The following is a 21,182-nucleotide window of genomic DNA, read 5'->3' as shown; positions in this document are numbered from 1 at the left end:
TGCCTACCTCATTCACCTCACTGCATCTCATTACACAGGCATTGTATCACTTCACATCATCACAGGAAAAAGGGTGAGAACCATAGCAATGTATTTCATGCTGAGTTACTGTTGCTAATTTCTTACGGTGCCTAATTTATAAATTAAATGCTGTCATAGATATATATGTGTAGGAAAAAATGGTATGTGATTCAGTACTATTTGTGGTTTCAGGCATTTACTGGGAGTCTTGAAATGTATCTCCTACATTTAAGGGGGAACTACTGCACTCATTTTGTTGAACACAACAGAGCCTCCCTAGCTCTGCAGTTAAACCTGTTCAGGATAGGATAAAATGACTTACCACCAGAAGCCAGCAAAACATAGGAATCAGAACAGAAACAAGGATCCTTGCAAAGACTTTCCAGCTGCCAGTGGAGAAGAGCTCAAGAGAGATCAGTGTGTTTACTCTGGCCAGTACTCTTCCGGGGAAGGTGCTGGGTGGTTTACTCAGTTGTAGCTATATGCTCAGCTCTAGGTATAACGAGGCCCAAATTCACCTGCCATTTTACCTCCCACAGAAAGAACCACTGGAAAGATCACTCCTTTAAGAGCTTATCCACTCCGAATCACACCTCACCTTCAGAGAGAAGCTTAAGAAACACTGGGGAGGTGTGGCAGGCTGCCAGTCAGTACTATCTGATGTGAAAATGTCTAGAAAGAAAACTGTCAATGCCCTCTTGCTGCCAGAATGTGCCAATGCTTTCCCCTCTCCCTAGGAGGAGGAAAAAAATTCTTTCTAAACCTCATATAAAGCAAAATTGTGTGAATTCCTTGCCATCCCTCATGACAGAGAATCTAGTCATAGGTGAGTCATGTCATCATAATACAGACTGTTTTCACACTCACCACTCAAGGATCCGTGAGGAGCGTACGTATTTACAGCATTCAGTGCCTGGTCTTATTTCCAGCTGAAAGTACATATGGAAGACTGTGATTCCAGTTTTATCAAGTACAAGCTCTTGAACTTGTTCCCTTCCAAGGAACAGAGAGTCTATCTGAACGCGCCCCATAAACCAAGATGCTCCAGTGTGTGCTGTGTGGTAATGCACGGCGTCATTTTCCTCAACCCTTTCTGTTATGTGGGAAATATCTAAACAAATCATGTTTTCTAAATATGTAAAGCACATGTCATCAGATCTTATGATAAAAAAGGACTAAGTATATCTTAAATGACTACATTCAATTACCATAGAACTTTAACTTTTTAACTAGTCAAAAATATATTCACTGTATTATTTCAACTATATGACTCTCCTGAAAAAAGTAAAACTATGGAAATAGAAAAGATCAGTGGTTGGAGTTGCTAGGAAGAAAGGGAGAGACGAACAGGCACAGCACTGAGAAGTTTTAGGGCAGTCAAACTGTTCTATCATATTAAAATAAGATACATGTCATTTTACATTTGTCTGAAGTCACAGAATGTGCAGTATTAAGAATGAAGCCTGATGTCAACTATGAACTTTGAATTGTTATAATGTGTCAATGTAGGTTCATCAGTTGTAACAAATGTACCACTTTCGTGGAAAATACTAATAATGGGAAGGGCCATGCATGTGCAGGAGGCATGGAAAATAATGAGAAATCTCTGTACCTTCCTCTCAATTTTGCTGTGAACCTAAAACTGCTCTAAGAAATAAAGTTATTGATCTAAAAAAGATACTCGTCTATGCATCTCAGGATTTCCAGAAAACTAAAATGAAAAATAAAAGATATTCACTGAACCTGTTATTATGACATATTTAAGCAAGACATGGTGACCCCCAAAACTGGAGATCATTAAAGACCAAGGTAATAGCATGTAGGCATTATTTCTCAAATTGAAGTATATAAAATATGTAAAACAAATAAATGTACTTGCATGCTCAGGCAAGAAAATATTGATAAAATGATTATTTTATCTTATTACACAATTCTAAACAGTGATTTAGCACAATATGAAAACTAGATTATTCATGTAATGAAAATAAAAGAATTTTTATTCTAATTTTAACTCAAATTATTAGGCTTATTTAACAATTTTACTGAAAGGCTAATGAGATAGGGACAGACTGTAATTACCTAATACTGCTATGGTAACTTACAAAGAAATACCTGTTAGTCACCAAAACTCAAAAAAGTAACCAGCATTGCAACTAAGGATGGATCATACCGCAGAAACTAGTGCCAAGTGACCTTATATTATTTGCTGTTAAAATGAAATTTTAAAACAACACCAAAAATTAAGTTGGGGCTAAAACTTTTGTGCAGAAAAGATTTCATATAGCAGGCAAAAGACTGACATCCTTAGAAAGGCCTGCGTGCAAGGCTGGCCCCTTGGCAGGTGTTTAGAAAATTGAAATTGAGAGGATTCCCACCATTCCCTGAGAAGAATGACTCACTGTGTCTAAAGTGTTTAGAGAAACGATGTGGTTACTCTGAACAGATGCTTTCCTTCCGGGAGTCTGGAATTTGGGTACATGCGAGGGAGAGTAACCTCCATTTCAAACACTTGGGTACTGAGTCTCTAATGAGATTCTGGTACTGGCAGACATCACTGCGCATGTGTTGCCAAAATGTGAGGCTGGGAGAATTAAGCAGATCCTGGGAACTCCACAGGATAGACCTCCTGGAATCTTGTGCCCGGTTTCCTGCAGACTTGACCACATGCACGTTTTCCCTCTAATTTTGCCTGTACCCTTTCATTGTAATACATTAAAGATCTGAGTATGATTATTTTCTGAGTCCTGTGAGACCTTCTCGTGAATCACCAAACCTGGGGGTGGCCTTGGACACCCTTGGCACAAATGCATCATATAAGGTATTTGTTAAGTTGATATGATACACGTGGCTGTCATCAGATGGTTATTTCACAGAATAACTTTCCCTAATCTGTTTTTCTTTTATTTTCTTTTTTGTCCTTGATATTTGACTTGGAGATTCTTGTATTTCTGTATCTAATTGAATAAAGCCATTGATGCAGAAGGATTATTTGAGCTCAGAATTTCCAGACCAGCCTGGGCAATATAGTGAGACCTCATCTAAAAAATACATACACATACATACATACCATAAAAAAAAAATTGCTAAGCATGTTGGTGTATGCCTGTAGTCCCAGCTACTTGGGAGGCTGAGGTGAAAGGATCATTTAAGGCCAGGAAGCAGAAGTTGCAGGGAGCCAAGACTGCACCACTACACTCAAGTTCTAGCAGCAGAGGGAGACACTGTCTCAAAAATAAACAGATAGACAAATCAATCGATAAATAATTGTGTATCCAGCTAGATGTAACCACACAGGACTATGGTCCCAGCTACTCAGGAGGATGAGGTAGGAGGACTGATTAAGCCCAGAAGTTCAAGGCTACAGTGAGCTGTAATTGTACCACTGAATAAATGCTGTATTCTAGCGTGGGCAACATAGAGAGACCCCATTTCTTATAATAATAACAATTAATTAATTATTTAAGTAACTTGTACAACTGGAGAACTCATCATTCAAGTAACCTGCATACTTGGAGAAAAACATGACCACTAAGTAAAGTCCAACAGTCTCCTACTGATCACAGAGTTCCTTTTACTTGCTTCTAATCTTTTTATTTCTTACAAAACTAGAAACATGGTTCACGCATTAAAGGCAGTTCATTACAGAACAAGTCAAATAGTCAAAAGAACTGCATCCAAAGTGTAGCATGTGTTATCCGCTGCTCCCTGCAAATAGTGGATTTGGTCATAAAGAATCAGCAGGACTTTTAACTTAGCATGTACATATACACATGCAAGAGCACATGTATGTGTGTGTACATGTGCATATGTGTGTGTCAACCATGACAGATAAAACCATTTTGCTTATGTAAGAACATGTAACATAACTGTACTTCTCACAAAGGAATAGTTTTTCTGTCTTCTGCACTCAGTAGGTATCTCCAAAACATAACCTCCTATTTGTATGGGTGCACACTGGTCCAGTTTTACAGCTCTTATTGCCATTTACTTATGGTACAAGAAAGGGACTGTTGAGTTCCTAAGAGTTACTTTCTTAGTGGCAAAAATTAATATGTAATACAGTTCACCCTGGAACAGCAAGGGTTTGATCTGCAGGGGTTTACTTACATGCAGATTTTCTTCTGCCTCTGAAATCCATTGACAGATGAAGACCTTTGTGAGGATCCACTTACATTTTATGAAAAGTCAATATTTTTTTCTGATGATTTGCTTTCTAACAGCGTCATTTCTCTAGCTTACTTTGTTGTAAGAACACAGTGTCTAATAATGCAGCACAAATAAAATAGGATTTAATGGACAGTTTATGTTATCAGGAAGGCTTCCAGTCAATGGTGGGTTACTAGTAGCTATGACGGGGAAATTAAAAGTTATACTCAGATTTTCCACTGCACAGGGATTAGAGTCCCTAACCCCCACATTATTCATGGGTCAACTATAATTATTTATTTACTAAATACAAACAATTTATTATAAAAATGAAATAGAATATCCCTATGTATAACAAGTTGAATTTGTTATAATGTGACTATAGAGAAAACATGTAACATACTAACTTAATCTTTTTTCTTATTTATGCAAAAATATTATATAGAATTTTAGGGATTGTAATCAAGTAAATTATTCTTTTTAGACAATACTGTTTCAGATTATAAATTAGATACAACTACCTTGTTAAATAACTCTGAATTCCAAACTAAAGAAGTTAAATTTTGAAAATTAATTTACATATATGTATATACATATATATACTTGCAATTTACACATATTTTTAACCTGGTTGTTTTCCATTAAAACTACCTTAATCTTACACCTTACTTTCTTTTTTATCAAGAGTAGGACCAACAAGATATATGAGAAATGTACTGGACCAACAAGATATATGAGAAATGTACTATCAGAAGTCTTACATGCCTTCAAGTATCTTCTTTTTAGGTTCCAAATTTTGTTGTCAAATTCTATGTTTAAAAAAGTAATAAATAAAATTGCTATTTGAATACTGAACTAAAAAATATTTACCAAACATATTAAATTCTTAAACCATTTCAGGCAATATCAGCTCTAATACCAGAACTTTAATTTCTGTCCTATATGCTTCAAAATTTTAAGCTTTACAAATTTATTAACCTTTTAATTAAAGAAAAAAAGTGAAGTACTCATAAATGGAGGGAGCACAGCTCAGTAAATTGACTACAGTTAGCTGGACATTTTGCAAAGTGTCCTGTACTCAGAACAAGTCCTTGCTTTGTAACCAATAGGTATTTGTTTTCAGACAAGTTGCTTCTCTTAGGCTCCATGGTTTTTTCTAAAAAATAAGGATTTTGCTACCTTACTTCACCGAGTTATTAGGAAGATGTAATGAGATTTCACGCTTAAATGTTCAGAGAAATAGTAAAGCAATGCAATAATTTATTCTTGAACTTTATTGCTGAAACTATTTTAGAGTCCCAAATGAAGTCTTGTGTGTTTTTCCATAGGTTCTAATATTCAAATGTTGCAGTTTTCATAAAATGTTATTAAGTGCTAATTTTATTAGTTGTATTTATTGCGGCTTGTAATTCAGGGCATATTAGCTAATTCATAAATTATGACTAAATTTACATATAAATATATTATCTCATTCAAATAGATAACATAATTGTCCCCTATTACTGAGCTCAACAATCACAGCAAGAGCAGAAAATTGACAGATGTCAAAACCTGGCTTGGGCAACCACCCCTCCTTCTCTACCTCCTCAAACTCTGAGCCAGCACATCTGTGCAGGATGCTGGAACTCCATGGTCCTCTCCAACTGACAAGGAAAAACCCCTGCTTTTATTGTTTTTCAGGTTTATGAAGGAAATGCAAGTTGACATTTTCCCATTTCCAAGACATATCCTGACAACATATTTGCATGTAACACCCCGTGTGTTACTCAGCTCTGTTCTCATTTCATACATCACTGTACATCAATAGTTTTATAGTGATAATCACAATTGTAATATCAGGTATCTCCTGTTTTGGTTTGACTCACACTGCTTCCTTAGAGCTGGTCAAGAAACAGTCAAATGACCTTCCAGGGGCAATGCAAAATATGGAATGCTGTATGAATTTGTGAGCCATCCTTAGGCAGCAGCCGTGCTTATGCTTATCTGCTCTCCATTGGTCCAATTTTAAAGTATATGCTGCTGAAACCATACAAAACCCTGTTTTATACATGGATACTCATGAGTCATAGATGAAGCTTAGCTCTGTTCAATCCAACTCACCTACTTGAGATTCAGAGAATTTTATCTAATGGCTTCCTGTGAGGTGGAACTTTAAAATATATTTAAAACTTGAGGTAGATATGCAAGCAGCCTGGGAGATCTTTATTACTGTAGAAATGGATTACTTGAGGGGCCAACTGCAAGTTGGTTCCCAGTGCTCTGTGGAAAGATAACATGGAATCTTCTGCTATCTAACCAAAGCTGCTGCACAGGATATAAAAAAGCCTCAAGATAAAATCTGATAGCAAAAGGGAAAGGGAACTTAATCTCTTCCTGCAACATTATTTGAACATCTCTGACTGGTGGGAACGATCTCAACTAATATTTGTTAGAGAAAAGGCCAACAGATGTCTCAAAGGATAACTCACCATGAAGGCCGAGGCTAAGTCTAGCTAAGACGTGGGCTCCAAATAATGTTTTTAGTGTAGGGGAAGCATCAATTTGCTCACTATTTGTGTGGGTAAAGCTAGGAGGCCTGGCTCCCAGAGCAGGGTGCTCGGAACAATGACTGAGCATAAGTAAACTAATAAACACCGTAGCTTTGAACTCTATGTGCGAATCACCATGAAAACTGAGGGGTGTGAATCAGTGAATGCATCCTGGTGGCAAAGGTCAATCATTATCAGATTGCAGGACCAGTTACAATGGCATCAATACAGCAAGTGAACCCGTGGAAACAACAGAATAATTAGAATGGCCTTTTTCCCCCTTCTGACTTGTAAAGAAAGATTCCCATCCTTGGACTTAGAAAACACCTTAGCTTCTTGGAAAATTCAAAGAAGGAAGACACAGGAAATAGTCTCAAGTGACAATAAAAGATTTTCTGCTAAATTGAACATTTCAAGACCCAATAACTCATTACAAAAGTCGGGCCAGGCATGGCGGCTAGCACTTTGAGAGGCCGAGGCAGGAGGATTACTTATGCTCGGGAGTTCAAGACCAGCCTAGGCAGCATAGTGAGACTTTGCCTCTACAAAAGAAAAAAGAAAAAGACAGACATGAAGAAAATGGAAGTCAAAGCTGTGGCTCTCTTTTCATCTGATGCATGGGGATTACACTTAGAATAAGATGAACCACACTGAGATCCCTAGGCATAAAGGTCTTAAAAGTCCTGAAAGAATCTGCATTCTACTTCTAACTAAGCTAGTCTTCTGCTTGATTTCTAGCTAAAAAGTGGACTAACTCTTGCTTTTTCAAACGACCTGAACCAAACTATGAACTCTCACCTAATGTATAAGATTTAATGGTTGCAATTACTTTAAGCATCAATTTAGTATTAACTGGCCTTTTAATACAAACACTTACCTTGTCAAACCACGATAAACAGCATAATCCTCTGCATCTCACACACACATATCTTGAGTAAAGACATAAATATTTTGCTGAAGAAAAATATTGACAATAACTAATGAGCCATAATGTACAGGAAGCATGAGGGCTGTTCTAAAATAACAAAGAAATAACTCCATTCAAGACCTTTAATAAAGTCATGAATAAACAGTTTGAACACTTTCTCAATTTAATATCCTGCCTGTCAATGTAGACATAATAACCATTTGCATGTACGAGCTTGTGTCTATAAGCATCTTGGGTGCTGAAGTGTTCTAATCCATATCAGCTAGGAGTCAGATAAGAGCCACCTACAGCCTGAAAACAATAAATAATAACAATAATGGCAATACTAGTAGTCATAAACTAGAAGTCCACACTTCAGAAATTAATAAAAGTAATACAAAAACCTTTAGCTAATATAAGATTACAAGACCAAAACCATCGGATTACAAATAACACTCCGTAAGAGAAAACGTATCCTACCATATGTTATGTTGCTTAGTCCAGATATTTGCTTTTCTACCTGATTATTTGTGTTATTTTTCACTATATGCCAATAATTATGTTACTTATTAATATTTCTGACTTGAGTGACTCGACTCTAGGACACTCAGGTTTTATTTTAAACAAGAACGACTGTACTGTCTCAACCTATGAGCAGCATGTACATTTGCTTGGTTTTTCACTAAAAATTCCACCATGTGGTGTCTCTTGAAAATTATAGCAGATAAAAGTGGTGTTTCCATCCTATAAAACGGCAAAAAATAATTCACAAAATTACAAATTTCTCAAGTGAACTAAAAATCTTCTCTAAGATGTTTGAACTTCAACATACAATATAGAAAGGAAGTAAATGAAAACCAGTCCCTTCCTTCTCACTCCTCTGTGCTTTCAGATGTGCTGCTCTCTGCCTTGCAAACAGCCCTCCTCTGCCTCCCCACATTCACTGTGGTCATCACCAAAACCCCCTTCAAACGTACTAGTCCCGAGAATCCTTGCCTTGATCACAGCACTTAGCATGGTATATTGTAATCACTTCATTGTTTCCCACTGAAACCAAGAGCTTCTTGAGGGTAAGGCCTGTATATTTTATCTCTATAGCCCCTAAAACCTAAAACATAGTAACAAATACTTTAAGTTTTTTACATAAATTAATGATCTAAATTATATTCTCTAGAGCAGTGTTTCTTAAACTATATTCCCAAAGAATATTTACTTGTTGTATCCCAAGAGAAAGACTCCATGACAATCTGCATATGAGAAGTATTACAAAACTGTATTTTATATAAAATAATCAAGAAATCCCTTGAACTTTACCTAAAACCCATCTGATAATACTTTTTGTGGCAAATACTAGTATTTAAGGAACTATGAGTTTCAGAGATACAGTTTCCAGAGCTTCCGATAAAGTTGGAGGTTTCCTCTGGGTGGTACAAACTTGCTTGATTCACTTCTATCAATGATGTTAGGATCCCAGATGCCAATGTCAGGCACTCCTGCTCCAAATGGGTCACTAAAAAATGAGCTCTGAATTAAGAGTGATTGGCTTCAAATGTACATATTTTCCATATTATTAAACAGTCTATGGGCTTCTTTTAATGCAAAAGAACAGATTTTTATCTTAACTGTTATAAAGCTCAGTATGTTCTGTTTAAGAGAGAGAGGTTTTTAAAACTTAAAAATAAATATTAAAAAAGCCAAAGCTCAATAAGAAATTCTATTCTCAATTTTAATGGGAATATAATGCTGGGACCCTAAGGTGACTCTACTTTTTAAATCCATTTTTACTGGTTTCCATTTAAATGGCTATTTAAAAACTTTTTTTTATTTTAGGCTAAATATAAAGCAAATATAAATATAATGAAAGTTCCCATACTGATCCATATGGGTTATTTCTAGCATAATGAAAGTCAACAAGTCACTTGCATTTTTAAGGAAGATTGCTGAGGAGAAAGATATAACACCTGCAATATTCATAAGCTATGCAACTATAACCAGGAATAACCTAAAAAAATCTTCTAGGCATTCATATGGCAAGACGATTATGTGTGGTATAGATAAAGAGTTTTAAACTAAATTCAAAAATTCAACCCCATAACTGAGGGATTTATATAATCTATAGACTATATATATTATACACAAATACACATTCACTTAAAAGCCTTGAAAACTTTATCAAAATATACTACAACATAAAAGTTGTAAACTCAAATACTTACAAGGACAAAGGAAGGTTATCTGAGTAAGGGAAGTACTGATGTGCGCACACTAGCAAACTGGAGAATATACGTCTTTTATAAAAGAGCAACCTCTGCACAGCGGGCCAACAGTGATAGACGCTCAGGGGACACCATGTTTGATTTTTTAAGACAAATGTGAAGTCCAGATTTCTGCATAAGTCTTCCAAATTTTACATGTTGACTCAATTTATAAAGGCAAACAAATCTGTGCACAGTTAGAATGTAGCCCCTTTGTTTTTATATTTGCTATGAACGTGTAACTAAATGGTTGTGTGTAATCCAAGTATTTGCATGTAAAAGATTTCTTCCTCTGGTATCATATGATTTACACAAAAAAAAAAAAAAAATCAGGCCCTCATATATAATAAAAATTGCTATTTAGACTCATGATACCCACTTCAAGAATTTTTCCAACATGTACTCATTTCCGACCTATTTGTATATAATTTTCCCAGATTGTTAGCCAAATAGTTTATATGACTGCCAAAACTAAATTATTAAAATAATTTCTATGGAAATTCTTTTAATCAAAAGAATTTTGATTTATATCAAATGTATATCAACTTCATGGATTTCAGTGTGTAAAGCTGACATCCTGGTTATGCTAGAGATCTATAAACTTAACAGATATACTGAGATAGTTCATAATACAACATCAACTAAAAAAAAATTTAGGATTGGCTACTATTTTAATTGAGAAAACCCAACTTGTAATGAACATTTGTTGACACATAATCACCTGTATGGTGACAAAGGGGCATGAAATCATTAAAGAGTCAGCCTCTACTTATTGAAAGATTACCTATAAGCAAATTTTTAAAGACTCTCTGAATGGCAGTAATTGATTAATGGTGGGAAAAAAAGGTGTTATTCTGTAAGCTGAGAGATACTGCCAATAATATTCCCTTTCACTTCCCAGTCACAGACGTAGAGAAAGACAGGTACGCCAGGCTGATCTTACTGAAAAGGAGAATTTGAAGAAAGCAGCACCTAGCACTCGCCAACTCTTCTGGTGATTTTGTACATTTTTCTGAGATACAGAAATGTACATATTGCACTTACCTATTCTGGGGTTCTTAAACGGAGTGTGTTCAAACCTCGAGGTTTCCTTTGTATTTGTTTTTTTGCTGTTATTGTGGTTAGAGATAAGAGTCTCACTATGTTGCTCAAGCTGGACTAAAACTCAGCCTTAAGCTGGTACTAAAGGAACATGCCACTGTGCCCACCTTCAAGAAAACATTTTTAAACATACACATTGGGGCCTTATTAGATCTATTACAACAAAAGCTTCAGGGGAAAGCCTAAAATTTTAGATTTTTAACAAAATTTGCTCAGGTCACTATAAAGCACAATTCTGAGAATTAGTGCAACAGGCAATCACTTCAGTCTCATCCCTCACCCACATGGCTAATTCCCTTTACCAGTTGTAGATGTGGCCAAAAAAAGAAAAGAGTAAGAGAGAGAGTCATTTATGAAACCTACACTTAATTTTCATGGGTATGAGAACAGGATCAAATAAACTCAAAATCCAACTTTATTTTGCTATTAATAAGCTCCTTATCTCCCACCTTTCCATCAAGACATTCTAGATTTGAGAGGGAAGCTTAGACTCTTAGATCTAAGTGGCTGTTTCTGCCTGGATGGGTAATAAGTCAGTTAATAATTTGTTTCATCTTCTGTTGAAGTGTTTCTCATTTTGTCATCACATATTCACTGCCTATATGGTTTCCTCAGAGTCCTCCTAAAATTAATCTCTAGGCAAGTTTAAACTCACTCTCTTTTTCAACCCAAAATGTATTAGCCCCACAGCTAAAGAGCACCTCGTCTCAACATAAACCAGAAAAACAGCAAACTAAAAACACTCTTCTTGGCATTTTCCCTATTACCTAATTTCCAAGCGACCTGCATATTCCTGATGGCTCTTCTTTCCCTTCCCGTTTTTCCCTCTTAAGCCTCACCACTGAGAGACGATACATCAGGTTTTTAGAAAATTGTCAGCAGCAGCAAGATGTCTATTAATTCTAAGTGGCTTTAGTTTTGTTTGAGTTTTAAGATAAACCTATTTTCAGGGCATGTTCTCTTTCCTGTGTTGTTTTACATTAATTAGGGGAAAAAAATCCCTTGCATTTAAAATAAATTGAAAAGGTTTTACCATTAATAAATTGACAAATATTTTCCAAAGTGTATTTTAAAAAGCTGTGCCCTTTAATGCTTCTTTCAAAGTATGATTATTTAAAATATGATTTTTGACAATGAAGTTATTTCAAAATAACTCAATTTGCTTGCATTCAGTGAATGCTTGAGCTGCCAAATATAAAAAATGGACCCCTACCTATGTCAGGGTTAAAACAAATACTTTGAAAAGAAAGTTGATTAATCTACACCTTGTCCATTGCTTCAATATTTGCATCATCAGAAAGCAGTTTTTCTGCCAGTAACACCAGTAACATATTCTCATTATACCCAGCATAATGGAAAGCAGTGATGCCATAGATATCCTTAAGATGTGGGTTGGTGCCATGTTTCAGCAGAATGATGGCACAAGTGTCTTCCTGGCAATGTACAGCTTGTCCACATTAGATCAAGAAATAGATTGTAAATTCTAAGAATTCAAAATACACATTCCACAGGTTTCACCAATGAGTTATATTTAAATTAGATAAATTTATTTTAATTATATATATATATATATAAATCAAACCCATGTTATGCTGAAGAGTTGGCTACTATATACCTGTATTAAAGGTGTTCTGTTTTGCCACAAATGTCAACCTGGCATTTTCCGTTCACCAGGAGAGTGACCACTTCCACACAGCCACTGGCACAGGCCAAATGCAGAGCAGTAGTGCAAGAGTCAGAGGGCCTTTTAGGAAGCTGTAGTGCAGTATCTCAAAACATACAGTCATTCATGGAATTGTAAACATTGAACAGCATGATTTTCCTCTTCCTTATTTTTCTTGAAGAAAGTACAATACTTATTAGCTCTTACTGCTCACTACCTTAATGAAAACAGCAGCCTATGTGAATAGAAAGAGCTCAGTCTTTGGATTCAGTTCAACTAGGGTTTCAGTCCTACTTTAAACTGTCAGTTACCATCTATCACTTAGCCTTTCTGTGCCTCAACTTCCTCATTAATAAAAACAACAACAATAGCTATCTCATAGGACATCATGGTGCTTAAATGAGAAACTATGTGAAGTATTTAAAATAGTTCCTACAGCAACAACCCAAAATTGTTAGATTTTTGTTTTCTGAGACAAGGTCTCACTCTTTTGCCCAGACTGGAGTGCAATGATGTAATTATACTTCACTGTAGCATGGAACTCCTGGGCTCAAGCAATCCTCCATACCCAGCCTCCTGAGTAGCTGGGACTACAGATGTACACCAGCATGCGCAGATACTAATTTAAAATTTTAGGTAGGTTTCAGATCCAAAACGGCTGATTAGGAGCAGCTCAGGATTGCAGCTCCCAGGGAAAGCACAGAGGGTGAGTGGACGCCACATTTCGAGATGGATTTTTATTGCCCACAGACCAGGAGATCCCCAGGCAGAGGAGCCCCACAGGTCACCAGTGCAGCTGTTTTGGCCAGCACGGCTGTTTTGCTGGTGCCCCGGCACGGCGGTTCTCTGTACAAAATACACTGGTCTGCGTGCCTTTTTAGCTGCCGATTGGAGCTCTTGGAAGGCAGAGTCACCCATTCATCTGATTAAAAAGGGACTGAAACAGGGAGCCAGGCCAGGAGATTCCTGGGCAAAAAAGTGCCACAAATTTCAGCACCACTGTTTCAGCCAGTGCAGTGGGTCACCACACGGGAAATCACAGGGAGCCAGGTGATCAGGCTCGGCTGGTCCCCGCCACACACACAAAAAAACAGCAATTGGAAATGCTCTGGGTTGAGTTTCACAGCAAGCACAGCTGAACCCGGGATGGTCCAGCTCTGTGGGGGAGGGGCATTCACCATTACCGAGGCACTCCACCACTACACAGTTAGTATGCCATTGCTGAGGCAGTGCGCCATTGCTGAGGCAACCCGCCATTACAGAGAGAGTCCGCCATTACAGAGGTAGGCCACCATTGCCAAGGCAGTTCTAACTACACCCATATAAACAGGACTGCAGGAAAGTTCACACAGCAGCTGGGCAGAGCCCACAGCAGCTCAGCAAAGCCTCTGCAGGCAGACAGTGACTATGCTGCCTCCTTGCTGGGCAGGGCAGCCCTGAAAAAAAAAGGCAGAAGCACAATGGAAACTCATAAATAAAGCCCTAAATCCCCGGGTCAGAGCAAGGGGAAAAAAAAGGGGTTTATGAGTTCTGCTGCAGCAGACTTAAACGTACCTGCCCAGCAGCTCTGAATGAATGACAGAGCTCACAGCTCAGCACTTAAGCTCCTATAAAGGACAGACTGTCTCCTCAAGCAGCTCCCTGAGTCTTGTATATCCAAAGAGTCACTTCATAAAGGAGAGATCAGACTGACATTTGGCAGGTATCCTTCTGGGACAAAGATAGCAGAAGAAGAAACTGGCAGCAACCCTTACTGTTCAGCAGCCACTGCAGGTGATCCCCAGGCAAGCAGGGCCTGGAGTGGACCTCAGCAGTCCTACAGCAGAGGGGCCAGACTGTTAGAAGGAAAACTAAGAAACAGAAATAACTTCATCATCAACAAACTGGATGTCCACTCAGAGACCCCATCTGAAAGTCAACAACTACAAAGATGACAGGTGGATAAATCCACAAAGATGGGAAGAAACCAGCACAAAAAGGATGAAAACACCTGAAACCAGAACACCTCTCCTCCTACAAGGGATCACAACTCCTCACGAGCAAAGGAACAAGGCTGGATGGAGAACGAGTGTGATGAAATGACAGAATCAGGCTTCAGAAGGTGGGTAATAAGAAACTTCTGTGAGCTAAAAGAACATGTTCTAACCCAATGCAAAGAAACTAAGAATGTTGAAAAAAGATTTGACGACATGTTAACAAGAATGGACAACTTAGAGAGGAATATAAGTGAATTGATGAAGCTGAAAAACACAACACGAGAACTTCATGAAGCATGCACAAGTTTCAACAGCTGAATTGACCAAGCAGAAGAAAGGATATCAGAGGTCGAAGATCAACTCAATGAAATAAAATGAGAAAGCAATATTGGAGAAAAAAGGGTAAAAAGGAATGAACAAAGTCTCCAAGAAATATGGGACTATGTGAAAAGACCTAATCTTCATTTGATAGGTTTACCTGAAAGTGACGAAGAGAATGAATCCAAGCTGGAAAATATTCTTCAGGATATTATCCAGGAAAACTTCCCCAACCTAGCAAGACAGGCCAATATTCAAGTCCAGGAAATACAGAGAACACCACAAAGATATTCCTCAAGAAGAGCAACCCCAAGGCACATAATCGTCAGATTCACCAGAGTTGAAATGAAGGAGAAAATGCTAAGGGCAGCCAGAGAGAAAGGTCGGGTTACCCACAAAGGGAAGCCCATCAGACTCACAGCAGATCCCCTATAAGCCAGAAGAGAGTGGGGGCCAATATTCAATATCACCACAGATTCCACAGAAATTCAAACCATCATCAGAGATTATCACAAACAACTCTATGCACATAAACTAAGAAACCTGGAAGAAATGGATAAATTCCTGGACACTTGCATCCTCCCAAGCCTAAACCAGGAAGAAGTTGAAACCCTGAATAGATCAATAACAAGGGCTGAAGTTGAGGCAGCAATTAAGTGCCTACCACCCAAAAAAAGCCCAGGTCCAGATGGGTTGACAGCCGAATTCTACCAGACATACAAAGAGGAGCTGGTACCACTCCTTCTGAAACTATTCCAAATAATACAAAAAGAATGAATCTTTCCCAAATCATTTTATGAGACCATCATCATCCTGATACCAAAACCCAGCAGAGACTCAAAAACAAAAAAAAACTTCAGGCCAATATCCATGATGAACATAGGTGCAAAAATCCTCAATAAAATACTGGCAAGCTGATTGCAACAGCACATCAAAAAGCTTATCCACCAAGATCAAGTAGGATTCATCCTGGGGTTGCAAGGCTGGTTCAACATACGCAAGTCTATAAACATAATTCACCACATAAATAGAACCAAAGACAAAAACCATATGATTATCTTAATTGATGCAGAGAAGGCCTTTGACAAAATTCAACAGCCCTTTATGCTAAAAACCCTCAATAAACTTGGTATTGATGGAACGTATCTCAAAATAATAAAAGCTATTTATGACAAACCAACAGCCAATATTGTACTGAATGGGCAAAAACTGGAACCATTCCCTTTGAAATCTGGCAGTAGACAAGGACGCCCTCTCTCACCACTCCTATTCAATATAGTATTGGAAGTTCTAGCCAGAGCAATCAGGCAAGAAAAAGAAATAAAGGTATTCAAATAGGAAAGGAGGAAGTCAAATTGTCTCTATTTGCAGATGACATGATTGTATATCTAGAAGACCCCATCATCTCAGCCCAAAATCTCCTGAAACTGATAAGCAACTTCAGCAAAATCTCAGGATACAAAATCAATGTGCAGAAATCACAAGCATTCCTATACACCAATAACAGACTTAAGGAGAGCCAAATCAAGAACAAACTGCCATTCACAATTGCTACAAAGAGAATAAAATACCTAGGAATACAACTAACAAGGAATGTAAAGGACCTCTTCAAGGAGAACTACAAACCACTGCTCAACAAAATAAGAGAGGACACAAACAGATGGAGAAACATTCCAAGTTCATGGTTAGGAAGAATCAATATCGTGAAAATGGCCATACTGCCCAAAGTAATTTATAGATTCAACGCTATCCCCATCAAGCTACCAATGACCTTCTTCACAGAACTGGAAAAAAACAACTTAAACTTCATATGGAATCAAAAGACAGCCCGCATAGCCAAGTCAATTCTAAGCAAAAAGAACAAAGCAGGAGGCATTACACTACCAGACTTCAAACTATCCTACAAGGCTACAGTAATCAAAACGGCATGGTACTGGTACTAAACAGAGATATAGACCAATGGAACAGAACAGAGGCCTTGGAGGCAACACAACATATCTACGACCATCTAATCTTTGACAAATCTGACCAGAACAAGCATGGGGAAAGGACTCCTTGTTTAATAAATGGTGTTGGGAAAACTGGCTAGCCATGTGCAGAAAGCAGAAACTGGACCCCTTCCTGACACCTTACACTATAATTAACTCCAGATGGATTAAAGACTTAAACATAAGACCTAACACCATAAAAACCCTAGAAGAAAATCTAGGCAAAACCATTCAGGACATAGGCGTAGGCAAGGACTTCATGACCAAAACACCAAAAGCATTGGCAACAAAAGCCAAAACAGACAAATGAGACCCAATCAAACTCCACAGCTTCTGCACAGCAAAAGAAAGTCATTAGACTGAATCGGCAACCAACACAATGGGAAAAATTTTTTGCAGTTTACCCATCTGACAAAGGGCTGATATCCAGAATTTACAAAGAACTAAAACAGATTTACAAGAAAAAAGCAAACAAGCCCATTCAAAAGTGGGCAAAGGATATGAATATACACTTTACAAAAGAAGATGACATACATGAGGCCAACAAACATATGAAAAAATGCTTATCATCACTGGTCCTTAGAGAAATGCAAATCAAACTACATTGAGATACCATCTCACGCCAGTTAGAATGGCGATCATTAAAAAATCTGGAGACAACAGATGCTGGAAAGGATGTGGAGAAATAGGAACACTTTTACACTGTTGGTGGGACTGTAAATTAGTTCAACCATTGTGAAAGACAGTGTGGTGATTCCTCAAGGACCTAGAAATAGAAATTCCATTTGACCCAGCAATCCCATTACTGGGTATATATCCAAAGGATTATAAATCATTCTACTATAAGGAAACATGTACATGAATGTTCATTGCAGCACAGTTTACAATAGCAAAGACCTGGAACCAACCCAAATGCCCATTGATGATAGACTGGACAGGGAAAATGTGGCTCATATACACCATGGAATATTATGCAGCCATCAAAAACGACGAGTTCGTGTCCTTTGTAGGGACATGGATGAACCTGGAAACCATCATTCTCAGTAAACTGACACAAGAGTAGAAAATCAAACACCACATGTTCTTACTCATAGGTGGGTGTTGAACAATGAGAACACATGGACACAGGGAGGGGAGCATTGCACACTTGGGGGGAAATAAGGGAGGGACAGTGGGGGTGGGGAGTTGGGGAGAGAGAGCATGGGGAGAAATGCCAGATATAGGTGATGGGGAGGAAGGCAGCAAATCACACTGCCATGTGTGTACCTATGCAACAATCTTGCATGTTCTTCACATATACCCCAAAACCTAAAATGCAATTTAAAAAAATTTAGGTAGAGCAAGAATCTCATTTTGTTGTTCAGGCTGGTCTCAAACTCCTGTGTCAAGCGATCCTCCCACGTCAGCCTCCCTGAGTTCTGGGATTATTTCTATTACTACTACTTAACAAAAATTTTTAATTAATAATACAATTATACCTTCTTTGTAGGATGACTTAAAGAATAGGTCACATTTTAACACTCCTGATATTTGAATGCCACTTATAATTCACAATTTATTACAACTATCATTGGTAGCATTTTAAAAATTATTTTATTGACATATATAATAATGGGGCATCGCACGATCCATGAGTCCTTCCATTAAGTAGCATATGGGATACGCAGCAGGTCTAGGGCAGTTCTAGGGATATAACTGGCACCTAAATACATTTCAGTTCTTATACTCTGGGGAAAGAGCACTGGAATAACAGTAACGCATTTTTTAAACAAATTAATTCTTGGATTTTTCAAACAACTTGAAGCCAAAGGAAACTCATGATTCAAATGAATAGGTATGGATCATTTAATTCAATCCTTATATTTAGAGAATATATGCAAATCAGACATTCCCGTGATTAATATTAGTGTTTAAGACGGATAAACTTTTGAAAGGGCAGTTAAACTTTACCTTCTACTATGTTCTAACTTCAGAAATTCTTCTGTTTGAAAGGTGGGAGATAAAGTTTAAATGAGATTAAGTCCTAATATCCCCATTTGAAATCCCTCATCTTGTGCAGACAGGGCAGGTCAACATGAAGTTTTTAAGGATGAAAGAGTCCTGAGAGACAGTAGAATATGTCTGCCACATAATAGGTCCTCAGGTTATGTTTGATTAATAAATTCAATGAAAGAATGGATAAATACAGATGGGAGTTCAATATTTTTAAATAAACTCCTATAAAGCAGTATTTTTGCAATAGCAATCATTTATACTTGTTATTTTTATTTTCAAAGAATACAAGTAAAATGAAATGATTAATCTATCATTGTTTGCATATGTGAGATAAATCTACATTTAAGAAAAATATATGTACATAATAAAATATATACATAAATCTGGAGACAGATAAAAACATTCCCTTTTCATTTCTGAAGAGGCTAAAAGTTCAAAGATAATGACGCACAATAATAATAATGATGATGATAAACAATAGAAAGTGAGATACTTTTTTTTTTTACACTAGAAAAATCAAGTTTATTTTAAAATATTTTTAAAGGCTAAGGCCATAGCAAAACAACCCAAGAGCGGCTGAACCAAACTCAGGGAATTAAAGGAGCATCAGCCAATGCAAGCAGGTCTATATAAAATACACATTGTTTATAAATACACGCAGCAGAAGGCACAGTAGCCCCAGAGGGCCAGATGGGGACAACAGGGAGAAACAGAGCGCCATCTGGAGTGACAGGCACGGCCATACCACTCAAAGCCCTGGGCCCCACGTGCACCTCCAAAGCCACCTACCCTGCAGCATGGCTCTTGCCCTTTCTGAGCCTGGGTATAGCTGGAGACCAAGTTCACCTGCATCTTGGCACATCCACCTATCATTGGCACCTCTCATGGCCTCTGACAACCCAGCAAGGCTGAGAGAATGGATTTGTTCTCCCTGTCTTTCAGCAAGAACCAGAGAGAAGTACTGAGGTAAGAAAGGTTATTTCCCTAAAAAAGACTGCTGAAAGGGCAAAAAGGGCTGGTTCCAAATTAAAAGGATGGCCGTTCATGGAACAGTGAGTTTCCCCTGAGACATACGGATTCGGTGCAAGCAACACAAAAGCCCAGGCTCTAAGTTTCATCCTAAAAACTGGGAGGGGGAGAGCGTGAAGAGACCACTTACTGGGAGTCCCTCCAATCCTCATTTGGGTTTGTCATAAATGGGACAGACAATCGTCTGCTCCACAATAAATAGTTTCCACCTGGATTTCATTCCCTGATTAACCTCTCAGTGGGGAAAACAGTAGCTGTTTCTGACACCACCCACCGCATCACCAGCAACTTTCCCTGATACTTCTGGCCTCCTAAGACCCTTCCAGAATGCCCAAAGCCACTATCTTAGCAGATGGGAGTCCCAGGGAGATCAGGCCAGAGTTGTGGGGCACAGAGAAGCTTTCTAGAATAGAGAAGGCCCTGAAGGAGGAGGAAGAATCCCCAAGGCAGAACCACTACCGCATCCAACCTCCTCATCCCCTACCTTTCCTGTCCCCAGAGGTATGAAATAGACCCCCCTGGCCTGGCCCCTGCACTGTACCAGGCCCACAGTGGACGCTTCTACCTTCATGAAGAATAGGTCCCATGGAGTGGAGGACCCTCCTCCATGGCCTGCAACCCAATGACTATGGGGGTGACATAAGTGACCCCTGCCCTGTGATGGCCCAACACCATCACACACGACTGCCCAGCCAAGCCTCCCCAACAGGCTGCTGTTGGCCATGCCTGAGATCCGAGCAGGCAGGGAGTAGACAGCAAGACCTCAGATCCAAGCCTCCACCCTCCCCATTCCCTATTTCCAGGGCCTGGGACACCTTAGAAATGTTTGAGCACACAAGGGCAACACCCACTACCAAGTCTGTGACCACAGTGGTCTGTGCCACCAGAAAGTGACAGCTGAGGACACAGAAGTCAGGTACCTCTGTTCTTCACAGCCCCTGCCACCATTCCTGTCATAGGCAGCATCTCCCTATTGTGCAGCCAGCCACCTCATGAGGGGCCAGCATAGAGCCCCGGCCCAGAGCATGGAAATTCATCTCTGGATGGAGTCATCTCTGGCCCTTCCCTCTTCATCCATGGCTTCTCAGCAGGCCCCTGCCCAAGCTTGACAGGTGCCTGGCTGCCCGCAGAGAAGCCCTGTGGAGCACAGAGTGTGGGGGAGACCAGAGCCCTCACAGGTGGTTTGTGTTCTGGCCTCTGACCCCACCACGGGAGTGAGCTGTGTGCCAGAGCTGTTTCCAAGGAGCCAGCTGAT

At 38.7% G+C, this 21,182-nt stretch overlaps 1 non-coding gene across 1 annotated transcript; it reads right to left on the bottom strand.

Annotated features, from left to right (window-relative positions):
* Positions 1-6,086: 6,086 nt before the first annotated feature.
* On the bottom strand, positions 6,087-6,196 carry LOC135274675 (U6 spliceosomal RNA). The gene has a single exon (XR_010342459.1). It is a non-coding gene; the product is annotated as a U6 spliceosomal RNA (small nuclear RNA).
* Positions 6,197-21,182: the final 14,986 nt, after the last annotated feature.

This window comes from Aotus nancymaae, unplaced genomic scaffold (genome assembly GCF_030222135.1).
Source record: "Aotus nancymaae isolate 86718 unplaced genomic scaffold, 86718_ANA_hifiasm-v0.15.2.pri h1tg000012l, whole genome shotgun sequence".
Lineage (NCBI taxonomy): Eukaryota > Metazoa > Chordata > Mammalia > Primates > Aotidae > Aotus > Aotus nancymaae.
The sequence above is the reverse complement of the archived record's forward strand: the minus strand, read 5'-3'. Positions and strand labels throughout refer to the sequence as shown.